The following is a 20,753-nucleotide window of genomic DNA, read 5'->3' as shown; positions in this document are numbered from 1 at the left end:
TATATCCATACCGCTGAAGTAGGCTCCAGGGTCGACGGAGCCAGATGAATAAACTTATTTTTCTTAAAGGTTATTTTTTATCGACGGACCAGCTTCACTGCTTCGTTTTTAATTATTTTATCTAGAAAAACATCATATACAAATATTTACAGTGAAGCAAAATACAATTTAATTGTGAGCTTCGGTTACAAGTAATTGCTCACGTCAGACCGGTTAGATTTCTTCTTCAAGTCTGCTGCCTCAATCGCAGGAGGCGATAATTTGGCGAGATTCGTTGGCGTAAAATGCCCCAACAACTGGCTTTCGCAAAATCCAACATAAATAAGAATTCTGATTACTGGAATGAAGCTATATTTGCTGATGAGAGTAAATTTAATATATTTGATTCTGACGGTAGAATCTTGGTGGAGAAAACCCAAGGAAGAATTTCGCAAACACACCATTTCTTCAAAACAACAATTAAAATCGGTGCTTCAAGAAGAATGGGGTAAAATCACTCCAGAAATCGCAAAAAAATTAGTCGAATCCATCCCAAGAAGATTAAATCATGTTTTAAAAGTAAAAGGAAATCCAACAAAATATTAAAACCTTTTATAAAGTAAAATTTTTGGCTAAATATTTGATGGAAAAGTAAGTGTCCCATCACTTATGTGAGCCATTTTTTGCTCCGTTTTAAACAATTGTATTTTTATTAAATTGATATTTTAATATTTGGAGAAAATGTGTGTTATGTAATAATTGTTACTAAATTTAAGTATGAAACACACCCACAAAAAAATTTTACATGTTTTTTTTTTAAAATTTATTTTACTACAGTTTCCTTTTGTAAAGCACAAGTGTCCCATCACTTTTGTGAGACACTGTATGTGTGTGTGTATGTGAAGCATTGTTTAGTGTTCCTAATTTGTAGTATTTATTTTCTTATAATATTTTCTTTCATTGCGAGAAATTAAATTTTTTATTTATTTATGTGTAGAATTCTCGTATGCCTGCCTACAGAGAATATAATGTGATTTAGGAATTTAAGAACCTGCTTTTCATTAATGTGAAGTTTAAAATTTTTAGAAAATAATGAAAATTGTCTACTTACTGGTATATAAGGGATTATGTTGTTACGTAGCAAAACGTTAATTTGTAAATATGATAAAATTGATATGTTCCAGAGTATTAATTAAAAAAAACTTTTTTTATTTGTATAAATTGTAAAGCTTAGAAATATTTGGAAATACTGACGCTGTATGAAATACAAGTATGAGAGACTGCGACGTTCTTTATCGTTGTAATAACTGGTAGAATTCGCTTAGTGTATCATGATAATTTTAAATATAAACAATTTATTATACTTATTTTCAGTTACGCCTAAGCTCAGAAATGTAAATTTAAAGAATTTGATGTTAATTTACAATAATAAACAATTCATTATTTTTTTAAAGAGAAAATAGAAATTACGCGTAGCATGGAGAATACATTGTGACGTCACACCAAATTATTTATTAAAGGGGAAATAGCTAAAGGTTTCCGGTATTGTTTTTAAAATTACATCCTTTTAACCTTAATCATTTTTATTAATCATTTCTTAATATTTCTTTCTCTTAAAATCGTGTATAATAATCGTAAACGTATTTCTATTATCCACGATTTCTGGTGAAATCAAGATGGCCGCCATTTTTTGAAACACGGAGTTTCGTCGAAAATCTGGATGGCAACCATTTTTCAAAACAACGTATTTCATGTGCTTTGGCGCCAAACCAAATTCGCCAAACTTTGAAGGTGGGTTATACTAAAGCTGTTCCAGGATTTTATGCCTTTAGTAAATCTGTGTGCAATATTTTTAGAATTATCAGCAATTTTAATTGCCGCTAAGCCAGTTTTTAATGGCGCTAAGCCAGTTTTTAATGGCGCTATCAGTTTAATTGCCGCTAAGCCTGTTTTTAATGGCGGCCATTGATGTTTACATTTGAAACAGGAGACTAGTGGATTTGTTGCCAATCTAGAGAAACTTAGCTTCGCAACAACAAAGATAACGCATTCATTTATTATTGCCAATTAAATCATGCTTAATTCTTTCTGGAATTTTTTCGAGGAAATAAGCGTTTGAAATTTACTTCGTAATTTTTAATATAGATATTTTGAGTTTTTATGTATTTTTGCCTTCTCGCGAAGTGAGAACTGAATTAATTAAATGAGAAATCGTCTGTGAAAAACTGTTTATTTTTTGTTTTGTTTGCTTAATTTCTTTTATACATAGTTCTAGCTTTATTATAGTATTTGAATAGAACATGTGGCAACGATTAGATAATTCTTTAAATGATATACATTTTGGTGGTTAAGCACCGCAGTTCAATGTTCAATTCATTCTGAGTTATAATATGAATGAAATATAATACTGTTAAGTAAACCTAGCGCCAGAGTGTCGCTATGGTAAACAAAGTGAATTTTTAAAGAATGCATTTATTCTATTGTGGTTTATGCGCTGTCGGCGAAGTAAGTTTAATTCAATCTAATAAGTTTAAATAAAATGCAAGAAAAAATGCGTATAATTTAATATTCCGTACAAGGAAGTCATGTGGTGTACATATCAGATTTTTTACTATCAGTACCATGAGATCTTCCTCTGACCACTAATCATGTTTACTAAAGTATGCAATTGTAACTGAAAACTCTGGCTTTTTTCCCACTCTTTCGCATATCTTTCTGTTTCATTTATTATAAATTCGGAAATTTCCGGCGTTAAAAATTTTTCAAAAATTAATATTTTCTAAAGCATTTGAAATGCTTTCAAGATTTTACCAGACAAATTAGCTTCTTCGCTAAAAGCTAAGTATGGTTATGTTTTGCCCGAATTGCTTTCGGCTCCACTTTTAATTTTTACAAGCATATATTTGATAATTTCGAACTAACTCCTTTTTTATTTTCTTTTTCATTACTGCCGCTACATGCAAATGGCAGTTGTCCTGTAATAACCTCATGTTGAACTGCGGTACTTAACCACCAGGGTGCCTGGGCGCCATAGCCCTACCCCTCATCGAATAACATGATAAAAGTTTCGAATTATGAGAAATATAACAATGTGCTAAATAATTAAATGAGCAAGAGTTTAAATTCATAATTGCTAATAGTTAAATACATATTTTTTTCTTAAGTACCTAATTACTAATCCATACATAATTAACTATTTTTTAACAACTATTTGACAGAAGAATACATGTACACACAAGAGAAACAAAATACGAAGTGCGACGCCTTAGTGCCACTAGTAAAAACAAAAAGCAATCAGGAGGAAAAAAGAACAATATACACTAAAGAATCTGAGCAACAATTTGCATAACACATATACAAAATTACACATTACTAACATTTAGGATCGCCCTTGGGCGCTTACCGAAATTGGGGTCCCTAGTATCATAACAATAGTTAACAACCACAGGATTGTCCAGAAGTTCCTGTTTATCATAAAATGCCCTAGATAGGCGGCAATAAAAATCACAAAGATCTTCTATTCCTAACTCTTTACGAATTTGGCTATTCCGAATGTACCAGGGGGCATTACATATCATACGCAATACCTCGTTTTGGGCAGCTTGTAACTGCCTTCTCAAACTTTTGCACGAGTATGCCCAGACGGGGCATGCATAACTAAGAATTGGACGCAACATGGTTTTGTAAATGAGCAACTTATTATCAATAGATAGAACACTGTTTCGAGCAATTAAGGGGAAGAGTGAAGCTTTACTAGCTCGAAACTTCCTGAGAATATGTGTAACGTGTGGGTTCCATGTAAGAGATTTACTGAGGATATACCCCAAGATAAGGGACCTGCTTGACCCAGGGAATGTCCACACCATACATTTGCAGGTGAGTCGGGAAATTCTTCTTAGTAGTAAACAGTATGGCATGTGTCTTGTCGACATTCACTTTGACTTTCCATTTGGTCAGCCAAGTCTCTAGCGAGTGGATGTGGTGTTGTAGCTGTTGTATTGCTGAACTAACAAATGCACTTTGCGTAAGGATCGCTGTGTCGTCTGCATACATGGCTAGTGTTGTGTTGTGTGTAGTGGGGATGTCGTTCACGTAAATATTGAATAGGGTAGGGCCCAGAAGGGATCCCTGTGGAACACCAGCCCGTATAGGCCGGTTTGTGGATAATGAACCAGAAACATGAACGACAAAGTGTCTACTGGTTAGGTAGGATTTAATTATGTTTGTGATGTAGCCTGGGAGTCCTAGGTTGTGTAATTTGTATATGAGGGCATCCAGCCATACTCTATCGAAGGCTTTGGCGACATCTAAGAAAAGTCCACCAGTGACACGATGTTGTTGCATCCCACTGCTTATTAACTCAACAACTCTGTAGAGTTGATGCGTTGTCGAGTGCTTACGCCTGAACCCAAACTGATAGGGTATGAGGATCTTCTGCTCATCTAGGAAGATGTTTAGTCTATGTAGAATAACTGCTTCCACGATTTTGCTAATTGAGCTTAGCAAACTGATTGGTCGGTAACTCTCAGGAGCAGTCGCAGGCTTGTTGGGCTTTAGCACTGGGACAATCTTGGCAGTTTTCCAACAAGTTGGGAAGTATTGCCATCATAGTATGATATTCAATAACTTGGGGAAGTAGAGTATTATCTTGACAGGGAAGTGCTTGATCATCTCATTTGTGACCCCGTCTACTCCAGGGCTCTTCCTTTTCGCAATTCGCATGATATAGAGACAGACCTCCGATGGCATGGCTGAGATAATGTTGTCTGTGCATGGCTGTGTTGTAAAATTGGAGTGGAAGTCAGCAATAAGCTGTTCAGTGTCTGAGTCTGAAATGTTGTTAATGCAGAACTGAGATTCCAGATGCTGAGCTAAAAGTTCTGCTTTCTCAGTTCCGGTGTAATGGATCCGTTGAGGGCCGTGAAGGGGCGGAATGGCGTTATAGCATTTTTTGTACCTCTTCACTGCTTTCCATAAGGAGTTATCCTCTGCAGAAAGAGATTTGAGGTAGTTAGTCCAGCGATCTTGTGAGAGTTTATTTGTAAGAAACTTGACCGCTTCGCACAGGCGATTGAAGTTCCTTTTATCATCACGGTGTCTGGTGCGTTGATACGCTCGTCTTGCAGCATTTCTCTCTTTAATCAATAATCTGAGCTCTTGAGGCTTGTGTTTCATACCAGGTTTAACTTCAACTTGTGCTTTCGCATAAGCATTTTGTATATTTTCAGTGAGGTCCTTGACCAAACTATCAATGTCACTCCCCTTGTGTATCGTGGGTAAAATGTACTGGGTGTTGGAGAGGGCTTTGGCAAAGACCTGCCAGTCTGTACGAAAGGCCCTGGTGTCTGATGTAGTATATCTGCTGAGGTCCAGAATAATCCTAACAGGATTGTGATCACTTGAAAGTTCGTCCAGTACGGAAATATCCAGTGGAGAACTGGTGTTCGGCAACAAGAAAAAATTAATAATTGCGGTGGACCCAGCAGCATACCGTGTTGGGGTATTTGGAACTGCCAATTTAAACCGTGCCGACGCGGCCAAGGAATAAATCAGTCTGCCTGTTGCATTAGAAGTGTAGCAGTTCCATGCGCGCTGTCTTGCGTTCAAGTCTCCACCAATAATAACATGTATAACAAGTGTGAGTAGAATTTCAAGGTCTGCCTGAACGACAGCCACAGGTCTCATGGGAGGAATGTAGGTGGAGACAAAAGTGTATGGAGTGTTAGTGTCTGTTGTGATGCAGATAGCTGTGGCCTCTACGGCTGAGAGCTGTGGAATGTTCACGTGATAATGGGGAATGCAGCGTTTGACAAGAAGTGCAGTGCCACCTCCACGTGGACGAGGAGCGGTAGTACTTCTGTGCGACTTGTAGGTATAGTAATTTGCCCCCCACAATGGTATTTTAGGGTCAAGCTTGTGTTCTTGTAGGAAAAATAAGTTGGGACTGTGCTCACTTGCAAAATCCCGCAATTCATTAATCTTACGGAACAAACCATTTGCGTTCCAAGTAATAATACTTAAGTACCTATTGTTTACACTATACATAATTATTCAACATTGGAAAAAACACTGTCAAAACATTTAATAATATAAACAACTTATCGATTGAATGTTCCGCAGCCCGCAATTCAGGCATGGCTGCCGAGATTTTTCGAAAAACATTCATAACTGTGGTGCCTTTAAAAACATCACACACCTCTTTGATTATTTTGAGAAAGTCCATAAACATAACCGAACCAACAGTAGCACTAGCAGCACCACCACTGCTGACAGTCTGTTTATGCATATCAACATTAAAATTATTAACAGTATTTACAGATCTTTGAACGTCACCCTTGGCTACACTAGCATAACTGCGCCCTGAGGCAACAACAGAATAACTCAAATTTGCATTAGAAGTACTAGGCATTTTAACACCATTATTTACATTTTCTGAGTTTGCACTCTTATTCACAGTTTTATTTCCGACTATGCGTCGGGGGAATTTCGGACATCCGCGATAATTGGCGGTGTGTCCTTCTTGCAGGCAATTACAAAAAATAGGAGAGTCTAATTTTTTAACATTACATTTATCAGTACGATGTGCACCCGCACATTTCACACATCTTGGTTGTAGTTTGCAATTTTCACTACTGTGGTGGAAGTGTTGGCAGTTGTGACACTGCACAACATTTCCACGCACTTTATAAGGATGTATTTCAACAAAGAAACATAGCAGTTTTTTAACATCATAAATAGATTGCACCCCTGGTACATTCTCTAAATGAACCTGAAACAAAGGCATAGAAGCCTTAGATTTGGTTCTGTGCATTTGGGTAACTTTTCGAGGTTTATACTTTAAATTAACCAGCTCCTCAAAAATGTCATCTGAGGGGCAATCGATAGGTAAACCTCTTATAACTATTTTGATGGGCCTATCCATCTTTCTGGTAATTAAATAATGATCTACGTCCAAAATTTAATCTGTAGGTCTGTAGGTCCAAAATCATGTATGTTTTTTGATTCACATTGTTCTTTTACTTCTATTTCTTCTACGGGTAAACAGATTTCTACATTACCTGACAGATCTTTTACCGATGGAGTAATCATTTTATCATCATCAAGGCACTCTTCATCAGTTAACTCATCCACATCAGGCGATACAATAATTATATCTCACTCAATGTAGTGTCGCTTCAGTTTCGTTAAGTTTCTAATTAAATTTAGTTAAAGCGGAATGGCAACACCTTCTAGTCTCCGCGAAGAACGAAGTAAACAAACTTCGGGTGTCTGTCACGCGATTCTACGTGCATGTAAAATGTAAATAAATCTTATGAATAAGAATCTATAACTTCGTAAGGAATAAAATATTGGTTCCATTGGAGTCAGAGAAGTGTTATTTTCTTACATTTGCATACCAGACACTTCACTGGTGTATCCCGGCGTGATCGAATTCTACAATGGCTGACGAAGACGAAACCGAAATTAAAGCAAAAACTGCATCTGTCGCCAAGGTAAGCGTTAAAGTTCCTCCTTTTTGGAAGCCAGATCCTAAAATATGGTTTATTCAACTAGAAGCACAATTTAGAAATGCAAAAATTAGTGCAGATCAAACAAAATATGATTATGTTATAAGTTCCATTGAACCCGATATTTTGTCACAGGTATCCGATATTTGGTTGATCTTTACAATATGGTAACTGGTAGTTTGGCGACATTTTGGAGGCGATAAAGGTTACTACCTGGGACTTTGGTAATAATGTGAGCAGTACTCAGTTCCGATTACGCATTATTTTGTGTGGGGAAAATGAGAGATCATGGGATATGTCATGTGATATTAATGGACGAATTACGGTTCTTTAATCGGAAAAGGGGGGAATTTGGACAAGTATCTGTGGATGTATATTATTTTGTATTAAGCTTCATTGTGTGTTGTGTGAAGTAGGGTTGAATAATTTTGGGATTGTATGGCGCTGTCTAAAGTGAATTGTAGATGTGATAAAGAGAATTTTTTTTATGAAATTCTATCAAATTCGGAAAAAAAATCGTTCAGTAATTTTATTGAATCCATAATAAAAGTGTATCCACCATGTAAGGAAGATTCGGAAGAAGATTAGGTTAGTTAGACTTTGTTAAGAATGTGAGTAGTATTCAGTTCTGATTACGCATTATTTTGTGTGAGGGAAATGAGAGATCATGGGATATGTTATGTGATATTAATGGACGAATTACTGTTCTTTAATCGGGAAAAAATCTGGCAATTTTGTATTTGGCTTTATTCTGTGTTGTGTGAAATAGTGTTTGTGAATTTTTGGATCCCGTGGCCGTAACTAAAGTGAATTCGAAATGGGTATTTAGTGGTATTGAAAAGGATAGTAATAAATGTTTTTTAAGGTTGTGCGAGAGAGAAATAAAGATGTTTTATTATGTTATTTATTTTACCTGGTATCTTGCTTTGAAAGATAAGTATGATTTTAAAGATTCTGAAACAGAAGTAAGAAAAGTGTATCCGCCACGTAATCAAGATTCTGAAGAAGATTAGGTAAGTTAGTATTTTTAATTATTTGAGGATATTATTTTTATGCATTGTTGTAAATGTAAGGTGGAAAGGAATTTGGTATTATTGGGAAAATTGTTATTAGCAATGATTTAGTTTAAAGTAATTAGGATTGTAAGGTAATTTTTATTAATTTAATGTATGTGCTCATTTATATTTTAAGTAGTGTTTTTGAATTTAATTATATTTTAATGAAATGATAGTTATTTTGTGAATTTTATGTTTGTAGGAATTTGGTATACGTTTAAGTTGAAATAAACGTGCATGGAAATAATTTAAATATTTGGGTTGATCTTTACATTACGGTAACTTGGCGATTTTTTGGCGAAAATTCGGCGACCAACTCCCCTACAGCAACCTTCTATTTTTTTTCCCCGCCGCCATTTTGTCTTCACGAAGTAAAGACATGTTTCTTTTCTTCTTATCTACTGAACACTTCTTCCAACAATCTACTAGCCGAATTACACTTATGCTAGAAATTTTATCAAACAAAACTGCTTAATCATGACAAATATTCACTGCAAAATTCGGAAAAAGTGCACAATACCATACACCTTACGCGTTTTTCAAAATAACACATACACATAAACCATGTACACGCCGACTTATTTTTACTTAAAAAAACATCCCAGAATTGCACAAAAATGGCATTGCGCACACTCTTCAATCCATTCAATCATTCTTCTTCTATCCATGTACACTGCTTTTTTCTCATAAATTCGAAAAATTTCACGAAAATACATGACAATTTTCTCAATCTTTAAACCCGGTAAAAAGAACATATATGAAATTACCTGATCGCGAAAAAGTATTTACCCTTTACAAATATGAACATTTCCACATATAAAATAAATAAAATATCCAAAAACTTTTACCTCTAAATCATCTATTACATTATACACGTCACCACCGAATTCATACATGAAGCATTACAAATATTTAGTATCAAATACTTAAATTATTTCCATGCACGTTTATTTCAACTTAAACGTAAACCAAATTCCTACAAGCATAAAATTCACAAAATAACTATCATTTCATTAAAATATCACTGAACCATGTACACGTCGACTTATTTTTACTTAAAAAAACATCCCAGAATTGCACAAAAATGGCATTGCGCACACTCTTCACTATATCCATGTACACTGCTTTTATCTCATAAATTAAAAAAATTTCACGAAAATACATGACAATTTTCTCAATCTTTAAACCCGGTAAAAAGAACATATATGAAATTACATGATCGCGAAAAAGTATTTACCCTTTACAAATATGAACATTTCCACATATAAAATAAATAAAATATCCAAAAACTTTTACCTCTAAATCATCTATTACATTATACACGTCACCAACGAATTCATACATGAAGCATTACAAATATTTATTATCAAATATTTAAATTATTTCCATGCACATTTATTTCAACTTAAACATACACCAAATTCCTACAAGTATAAAATTCACAAAATAACTATCATTTCATTAAAATATAATTAAATTCAAAAACACCACTTAAAATATACATGAGCACATACATTCAATTAATAAAAATTACCTTACAATCCTAATTACTTTACACTAAATCATTGCTAATAACAATTTTCCCAATAATACCAAATTCCTTTCCACCTTACATTTCCAACAATGCATAAAAATAATTAAAAATACTAACTTACCTAATCTCCTTCAGAATCTTCATTACGTGGCGGATACACTTTTCTTCATTCTCTTTCAGAATCTTTAAAATCATACTTATCTTTCAAAGCAAGATACCAGGTAAAATAAATAACATAATAAAACATGTTTATTTCTCTCTCACACAACCTTAAAAAACATTTCTTACTATCCTTTTCAATACCACTAAATACCCATTTCGAATTCACTTTACTTACGGCCATGGGATCCAAAAATTCACAAACACTATTTCACACAACACAGAATAAAGCCAAATACAAAATTCCCAGATTTTTCCCCATTAAAGAACAGTAATTCGTCTATTAAAATCACATGACATATCCCATGATCTCTTCCGATTAAAGAACCGTAATTCGTCCATTAATATCACATGACATATCCCATGATCTCTCATTTCCCCCACACAAAATAATGCGTAATCGGAACTCAGTACCCATTATTACCAAAGTCCCAGGTAGTAACCTTAATCGCCTCCAAAATGTCGCCAAACTACCAGTTACCGTAATGTAAAGATCAACCAATATTTGATATTAAGTATTTGTAATGATTGAGGTATGAATTCGTTGGTGACGTGTATAATGTAATAGATGATTTAGAGGTAAAAGTTTTTGGATATTCTATTTATTTTATATGTGGAAATGTTCATATTTGTAAAGGGTAAATACTTTTTCGCGATCATGTAATTTCATATATGTTCTTTTTACCGGGTTTAAAGGTTGAGAAAATTGTCATGTATTTTCGTGAAATTTTTTTAATTTATGAGAAAAAAGCAGTGTACATGGATATAGTGAAGAGTGTGCGCAATGCCATTTTTGTGCAATTCTGGGATGTTTTTTTAAGTAAAAATAAGTCGACGTGTACATGGTTTAGTGATATTTTAATGAAATGATAGTTATTTTGTGAATTTTATGCTTGTAGGAATTTGGTATACGTTTAAGTTGAAATAAACGTGCATGGAAATAATTTAAATATTTGATACTAAGTATTTGTAATGCTTGCGGTATGAATTCGTTGGTGACGTGTATAATGTAATAGATGATTTAGAGGTAAAAGTTTTTGGATATTTTATTTATTTTATATGTGGAAATGTTCATATTTGTAAAGGGTAAATACTTTTTCGCGATCAGGTAATTTCATATATGTTCTTTTTACCGGGTTTAAAGATTGAGAAAATTGTCATGTATTTTCGTGAAATTTTTGTAATTTATGAGAAAAAAGCAGTGTACATGGATATAATGAAGAGTGTGCGCAATGCCATTTTTGTGCAATTCTGGGATGTTTTTTTAAGTAAAAATAAGTCGGCGTGTACATGGTTTATGTGTATGTGTTATTTTGAAAAATGCGTAAGGAGAATGGTATTGTGCAGTTTTTCCTAATTTTGCAGTGAATATTTGTCATGATTAAGCAGTTTTGTTTGATAAAATTTCTAGCATAAGTGTAATTCGGCTAGTAGATTGTTGGAAGAAGTGTTCAGGAGATAAAAAGAAAAGAAACATGTCTTTACTTCGTGAAGACAAAATGGCGGCGAAAAAAAAATAGAAGGTTGCTGTAGGAGAGTTGGTCGCCAAATTTTCGCCAAAAAATCGCCATGTTACCATAATGTAAAGATCAACCCGATATTTTGCTAAGTCCACCACAAGATAATAAATATGAGGCAATTAAAAATAGACTAATTTCATTATATGCTGATTCAGAGACTCAAAAAACCCCAAAATTACTGAGGGAATTAGAACTGGGTGACAAAAAGCCATCTCAATTACTGTGTGAGATGCGTAATTTGGCGGTCGATAAAGTAACAGATAATTTCCTAAAAACATTGTGGCTACAACGTTTACCCGTTAATATGCGTAGCATTATATCTGTTAGTAGTAAAGATTTGTCAAAAGTGGCTACAATGGCCGATAAGATTTGGGAATTAAACCCTGTTACTCCCCAAATAGCTGCTGCATCATCCATAACGGTAAAAACGGAAGTGATTGAAAGTTTACAAAAACAGGTTAGTGAACTTAGCTTACAAGTTTCTGCTTTAAACAAGCAACGCCACAGTCGTCCCTATTGTCGTAAACGATCCAAATCACGAGATAGGAGTTACAGTGGTAACAGATCTAGTGATATTTGTTACTATCATAAAAAATTCGGTGATAAGTCATTTAAGTGTAAACAACCCTGCAACTACTCATCAACAGACAAATAGTCCGAAAAACCAGCTCCCCGTCTCTCATTGATGACGGAGGGACAATGGGTGCAGCTGAGTCGTCTTTTCATAAGCGACAAAGAATCGGCTACCGAATTTTTAACAGATACTGGGGCAGAAATTTCTGTCATTCCTCCCTTGCCTGCAGATAAAAAAAAATCTCAAAATTAGAACTCTTTGCTGCAAATGGTACGAAAATTAAAACATATGGCCAAAAATTACTCAAGCTTGATCTTGGACTCAGACGATCATTCACATGGCTTTTTGTAATTGCGGAGGTAAACAAACCGATAATAGGCATGGATTTTCTTGCAAATTTTAACCTTTTAGTAGATTCTAAAAATCGCAAGTTGATTGATGGTACTACATTCTTAACAACCAATGAAACTCCTTGTTTTCAAAGTAACAATATTAATATTCCGATTTTAAATGCCGTAAATGATCCATATAAACGTATCATTAACGATTTTCCGGATTTGTTGAAACTGAATGTAGTTAATAATAAAGTTAAAAATCATAACATCGAACATTATATCGAAACCAGAGGTCCACCAGTTTTCGCTAAAGCCAGGAGACTATCAGCTGAGAAACTCAAAGCGGCTAAAAAGGAGTTTGAATTTATGCTCCAAATGGGTTTATGCAGGCCATCCAAAAGCAACTGGTCGAGCCCACTACATCTCGCTATGAAGAAATCAGGTGATTGGAGACCTTGTGGAGACTATCAAGCGTCAAACAACGTCACTATTCCTGATAGATACCCTCTCCCATTTTTAACAGATTGCAGTTCTATTTTAGCTGGAAAAAGAGTTTTCTCATCCATAGACCTCATTAGAGCGTACCAACAAATTCCAGTTCGCGAAAATATACCGAAAACGGCCATTCTCACTCCCTTTGGCTTATTCGAGTTCCCATTCATGACGTTCGGCCTACGAAATGCGGCCCAAACGTTCCAACGTTTCATGAACAGTGTGTTGAATGGAGTAGAATTCGTATTTTGCTATTTGGATGACATTCTAATAGCCTCTCCAGATGAAGAAACTCACCGAAAACATCTACGAGCAGTCCTCGAGAGACTAAACGAATATGGCCTGTGTATTAATGCGGCAAAGTGTAAATTTGGTCAAGCAAAACTTGCATTCGTGGGATACGAAGTGTCAGCTGAAGGACTTAAACCTCTTTCAACGAAAGTTGATGCCATCAAAAATTTTTCAGAACCAAAGCCATTTACTAGTTTAAGACGATTTTTAGGTATGGTGAATTTTTATCACAGATTCATACCAAATTGTGCGAAACTGCAACAACCTTTAACAACATTGCTCAGTGGTATTAAAAAGAACTGCAGAAAAGAAATAACCTGAACGGCAGAAACAAGAAACGCTTTCCAGATCTTAAAAGATGCACTTATTCATACCACAAACTTAATTTCCCCATCCGAAAAGGCTGAAATATCGCTAACAACTGATGCTTCCGATACTGCCATTGGAGCCGTTTTACATCAGATTGTGAATAATGAAAAACAACCCTTAAGTTTCTTTTCCCGAAATTTGACATCAGCACAACAAAAATATAGTGCCTACGACAGAGAACTCTTAGCCATCTATACAGCAGTAAAACATTTCAAATACATCTTAGAAGGGCGAACTTTTGCAATATACACGGATCACAAACCACTAACATTTGCCTTCCAACAAAATTTGGAAAAAGCTTCGCCACGACAAGCTAGACAACTATCATATATAGGCCAGTTCTCAACCGATATCCGATTCATAGAAGGGCATGAAAATACCGTCGCTGACGCTCTCTCTCGCATAGACACCATTTCTGTACCATCTGCAATAGACTTACAAATTATAGTAGACTGTCAAGAAGATGACGACTTGGAGATACTAAAAAACAACCCAAACTTAAAAATCCTGCAGATCCCTATACCGGTATACCGGACAGCGACAAGAAAATTTACTGTGATACTTCTACAAATTATAATCGACCATACATCCCTGCAAAGTTTCGGCAGAAAATATTTTCTTCAATCCATAATTTATCTCATCCTGGAATAAGATCCACGATAAAACTGATAACACGACGTTTCATATAGCCCAATATGAATAAAGACTGCCAACTATGGACTAGAGCATGTTTATCTTGCCAAAGATCTAAAGGTCACAGACATACACATTCATCTTTGGGAGAATTCAAAGTACCTCCACACAGATTCCAGCATTTAGACATTAATCTGGTGGGTTGGCTACCTCCTTGCAAAGGATTCAAATATCTTCTAACCATCATCGATCGTTATACACGATGGATCGAAGCGGTACCGTTAGAAGATCAATCAGCAGAATCTATTGCTAAAGCTTTGATTTATACTTGGTTTTCACGCTTTGGAATTCCAAATAGCATAACATCTGACCAAGGTCGGCAATTTGATAGCCAACTTTTTCAAGCTTTAGAAAAATATCTTGGTTTTCATACAAACACTACAACTGCGTACCATCCACAGGCAAATGGCCTGATCGAAAGACAACACCGAACTTTAAAGCCTTTCGTTCTTTTAGGCATACGATCTGCCATCAAGGAAGACTTAGGTTGCTCATCCGCAGAACTTGCATACGGAACCTCTTTAGCATTACATGGCGAATTCTTTTCAACAGTACCTCATATGAAACAGTCTGAATTTTCTCAAAACCTTCAGAAAATAATAAGAGCTATGAAGCCAAGTTCTACCACCACCCAGGAACAGTCTTTAGACTAAATAGAACAGTCTTTGTTTCTAAACATCTTTCCAACTGTTCTCACGTATTGCTATACAACAACATTAATAATTCGTCGCTACAGCCTGTCTATCTTGGACCGTATCCTGTAAGAGGAAGAAAGGATAAGTACTTCGATATTGAAATCCAAGGAAAAGTTAAAAGAGTTTCAATAGACAAACTAAAGCTATGTTTCCTAGTGCAAGATTCTGATATTCCTTTCCAAAACTCCCATTCCAAGAAAGCGGAACTTGGGGAAACACCCGCACTCAAGAACACTGAAGAAAATTCAGAAACTCATCATGAAACCAAGACTACTAGAACCGGCAGACATGTGAAGTTCCCCAGTCACTTTAAAGATTATCTTCCATAATCGCTGTCACTAGGAAGGGGGTGTGTAGTGTCGCTTCAGTTCCGTTAAGTTTCTAATTAAATTTAGTTAAAGCGGAATGGCAACACCTTCTAGTCTCCGCGAAGAACGGAGTAAACAAACTTCGGGTTTCTGTCACGCGATTCTACGTGCATATAAAATGTAAATAAATCTTATGAATAAGAATCTATAACTTCATAAGGAATAAAATATTGGTTCCATTGGAGTCAGAGAAGTGTTATTTTCTTACATTTGCATACCAGACACTTCACTCAAATCTCCTTAGAAAACATATTCCAATGCTTCTTCGGCAGTGTGAAACACTTTACACCTGGAAGAAGTGAGAAGGAAAGAACAACATTCTGGAAGTGTGGCGACACACTGCCTTTCTGTGGCAACCCTAAAGAATTCGTCTGTCACGAGGATCACGTGCCCAGATGATGCATCGTTACGTCTACGTCTGCTTTTCTGTTTGATAGTTAGTTGCATTTAAGATTTTGTAGAGTTAGAAATGACGTGAAAATAAATGTTGCTGTTTTTAAAAAGTGTCGGCTCAGATTTTCGAACCTATGATTTACTTATTAAGCAACAAATTTGGCGAGCCAGCCAGGATGAATGTCACAGGGTGACATTATCGATTTCGACACTTGATAATTTACGAAAATAAGAGAAGTTCCTAGGTGCAAACATAGATGATTTAGAAACACTAAAACAGAAGCGGAAAGCAATTAGGAGTGTATTTACGAAAACAGCTAATCAGTTAGATGAACTGATACAATCAGATTCTCCGGATTTGGACGATTTAGAAATTTATTTAGATCAAATTTCAGAGAAGTATAAAACTTTACGAAATACGGATGACTCTTTTTTGGAACTTCTACAGAAAAAAGGCTGTACTGAAGAAGAATACGAAAGAGAATTTAGTGCAGCTCAAGAATATTACGATAAATTATCTACGTTGAAAGTAAAAGCCAACAGGAAAAAGGATAAGTGTTCACAGCCTTCTACTGGTTCAACGTATAGCGGTTATTCATCCGAAATAGTTACGGCCGCAAAACAGAAATTGCCAGAGATCGAACTGGTGAAGTTCGATGGAGACTCCCGAAAGTGGTTGACATTTTGGACGAGGTTTAGTAAAATATATGAAGATACTCGCATCGACAAGAGAGACAAGTTTCATTATCTACTACAATCTACGAAACCTGAGACTGCGCCTAGAGCAATAGTGGAGAGTTTTCCTGCTACGGAAGAAAATTACGAAAAAGCCGTGGAGTATCTCAAAGAACGATTTGGAAATGAAAATGTTTTAATTCAAATTTATGTTAGAGAGCTATTAAAACTGGTAATCAATGACAAACAAAAGATAGACTTATTAACTCTTTATGACAAGTTGCAAACTCAACTACGCGCATTGGAATCACTCGGTTTAACTACAGATACTAAATCTGCAGTTGTTTTATTTCCTTTAGTGGAATCAGCACTTGCTGCTGATTTAATACAAATTTGGGAAAGACAACGAGGTATGTCTCCTGAAACAACAGGTAAGAGTGATTTAGAGTCATTAATTGATTTTCTAAAAAGGGAAGTAGAAACCGAATTTAGAGTTAAACTTACCCGTGATGTTTTGGGTTCTGATAAAGTAAGTAATAAGAAAAATAAGTTTTTTGGCACAAAACCTGTTGTTCCAACTGCATGTGAACTAATTAATGCAAATAGTAGTAAGTGTAATGATAATTTTCAAAAGTATAAAAAGTCTGATACTTGTATTTTCTGTGAAAAATCCCATTTGTATGAAAGTTGTAAAGATGCATCTTTAATGAGTTTAGAATGCAAGAAAGATATTATTAAGAAAAAGAATGTTTGTTTTGTGTGCCTTAAGAAAAACCATAGAGCAAATCAGTGCACAGCTAAACATAGGTGTACCTTATGTAAAAATCGACATTTTGTGATTATGTGTCCTGATTTGCCTTCTAACAAAACAAAAAGTGTTACAAAGTTAGGGAATGACGAAAACAAAACAGGCATTCTTAATAATTATGTTAAGGTATCAGATGTATAACTTTAATTGTAAAAATTCAGAATGGTTCTAAAGAAATGTTTGTACGAGCAATTTATGATAGTGGTTCTATGAAATCATATTTATGTAATGATGTTGCTCAAAGGTTAAATTGTAAGTGTATTGGTGAATCAAAAATTAAGCAATTTCTTTTTGGTGGAGTTGAGACTTCAGAAAATGTATATAAAAACTATGTTATTGAAGTAAGCAATATATATAGTAAATATAAGTGTAAATTAGAGGTACTTGGTCAAAACAAAATTTGTTCTGAAATTAAACAACTCCCATCTGGTTCGTGGTTACGCGAACTTAAGTCACTTAAGAATTAAGTGATTTAGAAATCATGGTATCAAATTAAGTGATTTAGAAAATGGTACATGTAAGGTAGATAACGAAATAAAATTACTAATTGGTGCGGATTTTGCTGGTAAGTTGCTAACTGGAAAAATTGTTCCCCTTACGTGCGGCGTCAGCGCGGTGCATACGCAGTTATGCTGGACTGTTATGGGTAAATTTACTGGCACTGAGCCAACTACGATAAATACTGCATCCCTCCTAATTTCTTCTCTGTTAGTGAAGGGTCAATGTATTAGTGATCTCTGGAAGTTAGATGTTTTGGGTATTAGTGAACCTTCCGTAAGTAAAACCAAAACTCAGTTACAGGAGGATACGCAAAAATATTTTGAAGAGACTCTTACGGTAAATTCAGAGGGAAGGTACGAAGTAGCATTACCGTGGGTGTCGGATAGCTCGCTTTTACCCGAAACCAAAAGGATGGCAGAAAAATGTCTTGTAAGTACTAAAAGAAAATTAATGACTACGGGAAATTTTGACGCTTACGGAGACGTTTTCCAGAACTGGTTAGCACTCGGGATAATTGAAAAAGTACCGGATAAGAATAAATATAAGGGTGTACATTATTTACCTCATAGAGCAGTTGTTAAAGAAAATAGTAGCACGAGTATAAGACCGGTGTTTAATGCAAGTTCTCATTCGCCTGGTTACCCATCATTGAACGATTGTTTATCTACTGGACCAAATTTAATAGAAATTATTCCTTCGATTCTTAATCGGTTTCGCAAGAATTACGTTGGTGTCACTTCAGATATAGAAAAAGCGTTCTTGCAAATATCTATAAGGGAAAAAGATCGAGACTTTTTGAGATTTATGTGGTTTAGTGGGGATAATCAAGAACAAGTTGAACTGTATCGGCATAGAAGGGTAGTTTTTGGTATTACGTGTAGTCCGTATTTATTGGCCGCTTTAATGCAGTATCATTTGAGTGTAGTTCCCGAAAGCTTAAGTCATACAGCGTAGATTTTGAAAACATCCTTTTACGTAGATAACTGTGTGGTTAGTATGAATTCAGAAGTAGAAATGAGAAAGTTTGTAAATGAATCACAAATAATTATGGCTTCGGGTCATTTTAATTTAAGATTCTGGAAATCCAATATAAGAAGTGTTGTGCCAGAGGAAGATTCCTCCACGGAAGGAGATGTGTCTGTTTTGGGCCTTGTATGGCATACAGTTACAGATACCTTATCTTGCAAAATAAGTCAAGATATAAAATTAGATGACCCAGTTACTAAAAGACTAGTTTTAGCAGTAGCTCATCAGGTGTTTGACGTTATAGGGCATACGGCTCCTGTAATGTTGATTCCAAAACTAATTTTACAGGAAACTTGGAATTTAAGGCTTAAATGGGACGATGTTCCTCCCGATGAATTAACCAAAAAGTTTAGGTTTCGGCTTAAAAATTTGTACTTGCTATCCAGTATCCAAATACCTAGATGGATAGGTCTCAAACCTATTAATGAAGCTGTGAGTATACATCTATTTTGTGACAGTAGTTAAAGTGCGTATGGTGCATGCGTCTTTTTAAGAGTACAGAGTGGCAAAAAGGTGAAGGTTAGTTTGATACACGCAAGATCGAGAGTAGCTCCTTTAAAACCTATTACGATTCCTCGATTAGAACTTCTTGCTTGTAATATTGGTTCTAGGTTATTGTCTTCAGTTATTAATGATATTGGCCTACATGAAGTTCGTATTCATTGTTGGACTGACTCCTCGACGGCTTTAAGTTGGATACGGCGAAATCAACGTTGGGGAGCATTCGTTTTTAATCGTGTACAGGAAATCAGGTCGTTGACCTCCCCCACTGTATGGCGACATGTCCCTGGTAGTCTCAATCCTGCTGACCTACTTTCTAGAGGTTGTTGTGCAGATCAATTAATAGAACGAAAATGGTGGGAGGGACCTGATTGGTTACGGGAAGATGAGGCAAATTGGCCTAAATCTAATGATGAACCAGATGAGGATTTGGTTAATTCAGAAATATGTAAGACAGTTATTGTTACGTTGGCAAAGAGTGATAATTGTATTGGATGGTACTATAAGTATTTCTCATCATTTAAGAAAATTGTAAGAATGTTATCATGGATATTCAGATTTTATAATAATGTACGTAAGAATAATAATAACAACCATTCTAAGGATTTGACTGTATCTGAAATAGAAAGGGGAGAAATAGCTTTAATGTTATTAATACAAAAAGAGTCGTTTAATGGTGAAACAGATGATAAGCTAAGACGACTTAGACCATTTGTCGATAGTCAGGGTCTAATAAGAGCTAAGTCTAATGCTGCTTATCGTAACGACTCTAGCAGCTTTAAGTTCCCCATTATTAAGTGCACACAAAGATTTGTTGCATGCAGGTACTACATTATTGATGTCGCATTTAAGAGAAAGATACTGGATCTTAAAATCACGTAAAACTATAAGGAACTGTATAAGAAAATGTGTAACATGTCAGAGATTTAAGGTTAAAAGAGGTGAGACAGTCCCAGGGGTTTTACCAAATGATAGGGTTCGTGATTCAGCCATTTTTGAAATCGTAGGGTGTGATCTTGCCGGACCCTTGCATTTAAAGGATGGACGAAAATCGTATATTGTGCTCTTCACCTGTGCGGTTTATCGTGCTATCCATATGGAATTGGTTACTCATTAACAACTGAATCATTTTTTCAAGCTTTAAGGCGTTTTATCGCACGTCGTGGACGCCCTACCACCATATATTCCGATAATGGGAAACATTTTGTGGGTGCAGAGAGAGTTCTGCAAACCATTGACTGGGACAGCCTCTGCTCTAAGGCTGCTGAAAAGAGAAT

Source organism: Stegodyphus dumicola, chromosome 10 (assembly GCF_044657685.1).
Source record: "Stegodyphus dumicola isolate Sdum_Otavi_A_Nest chromosome 10, ASM4465768v1".
Classification (NCBI taxonomy): domain Eukaryota; kingdom Metazoa; phylum Arthropoda; class Arachnida; order Araneae; family Eresidae; genus Stegodyphus; species Stegodyphus dumicola.
Note: the sequence above shows the minus strand (reverse complement) of the source record.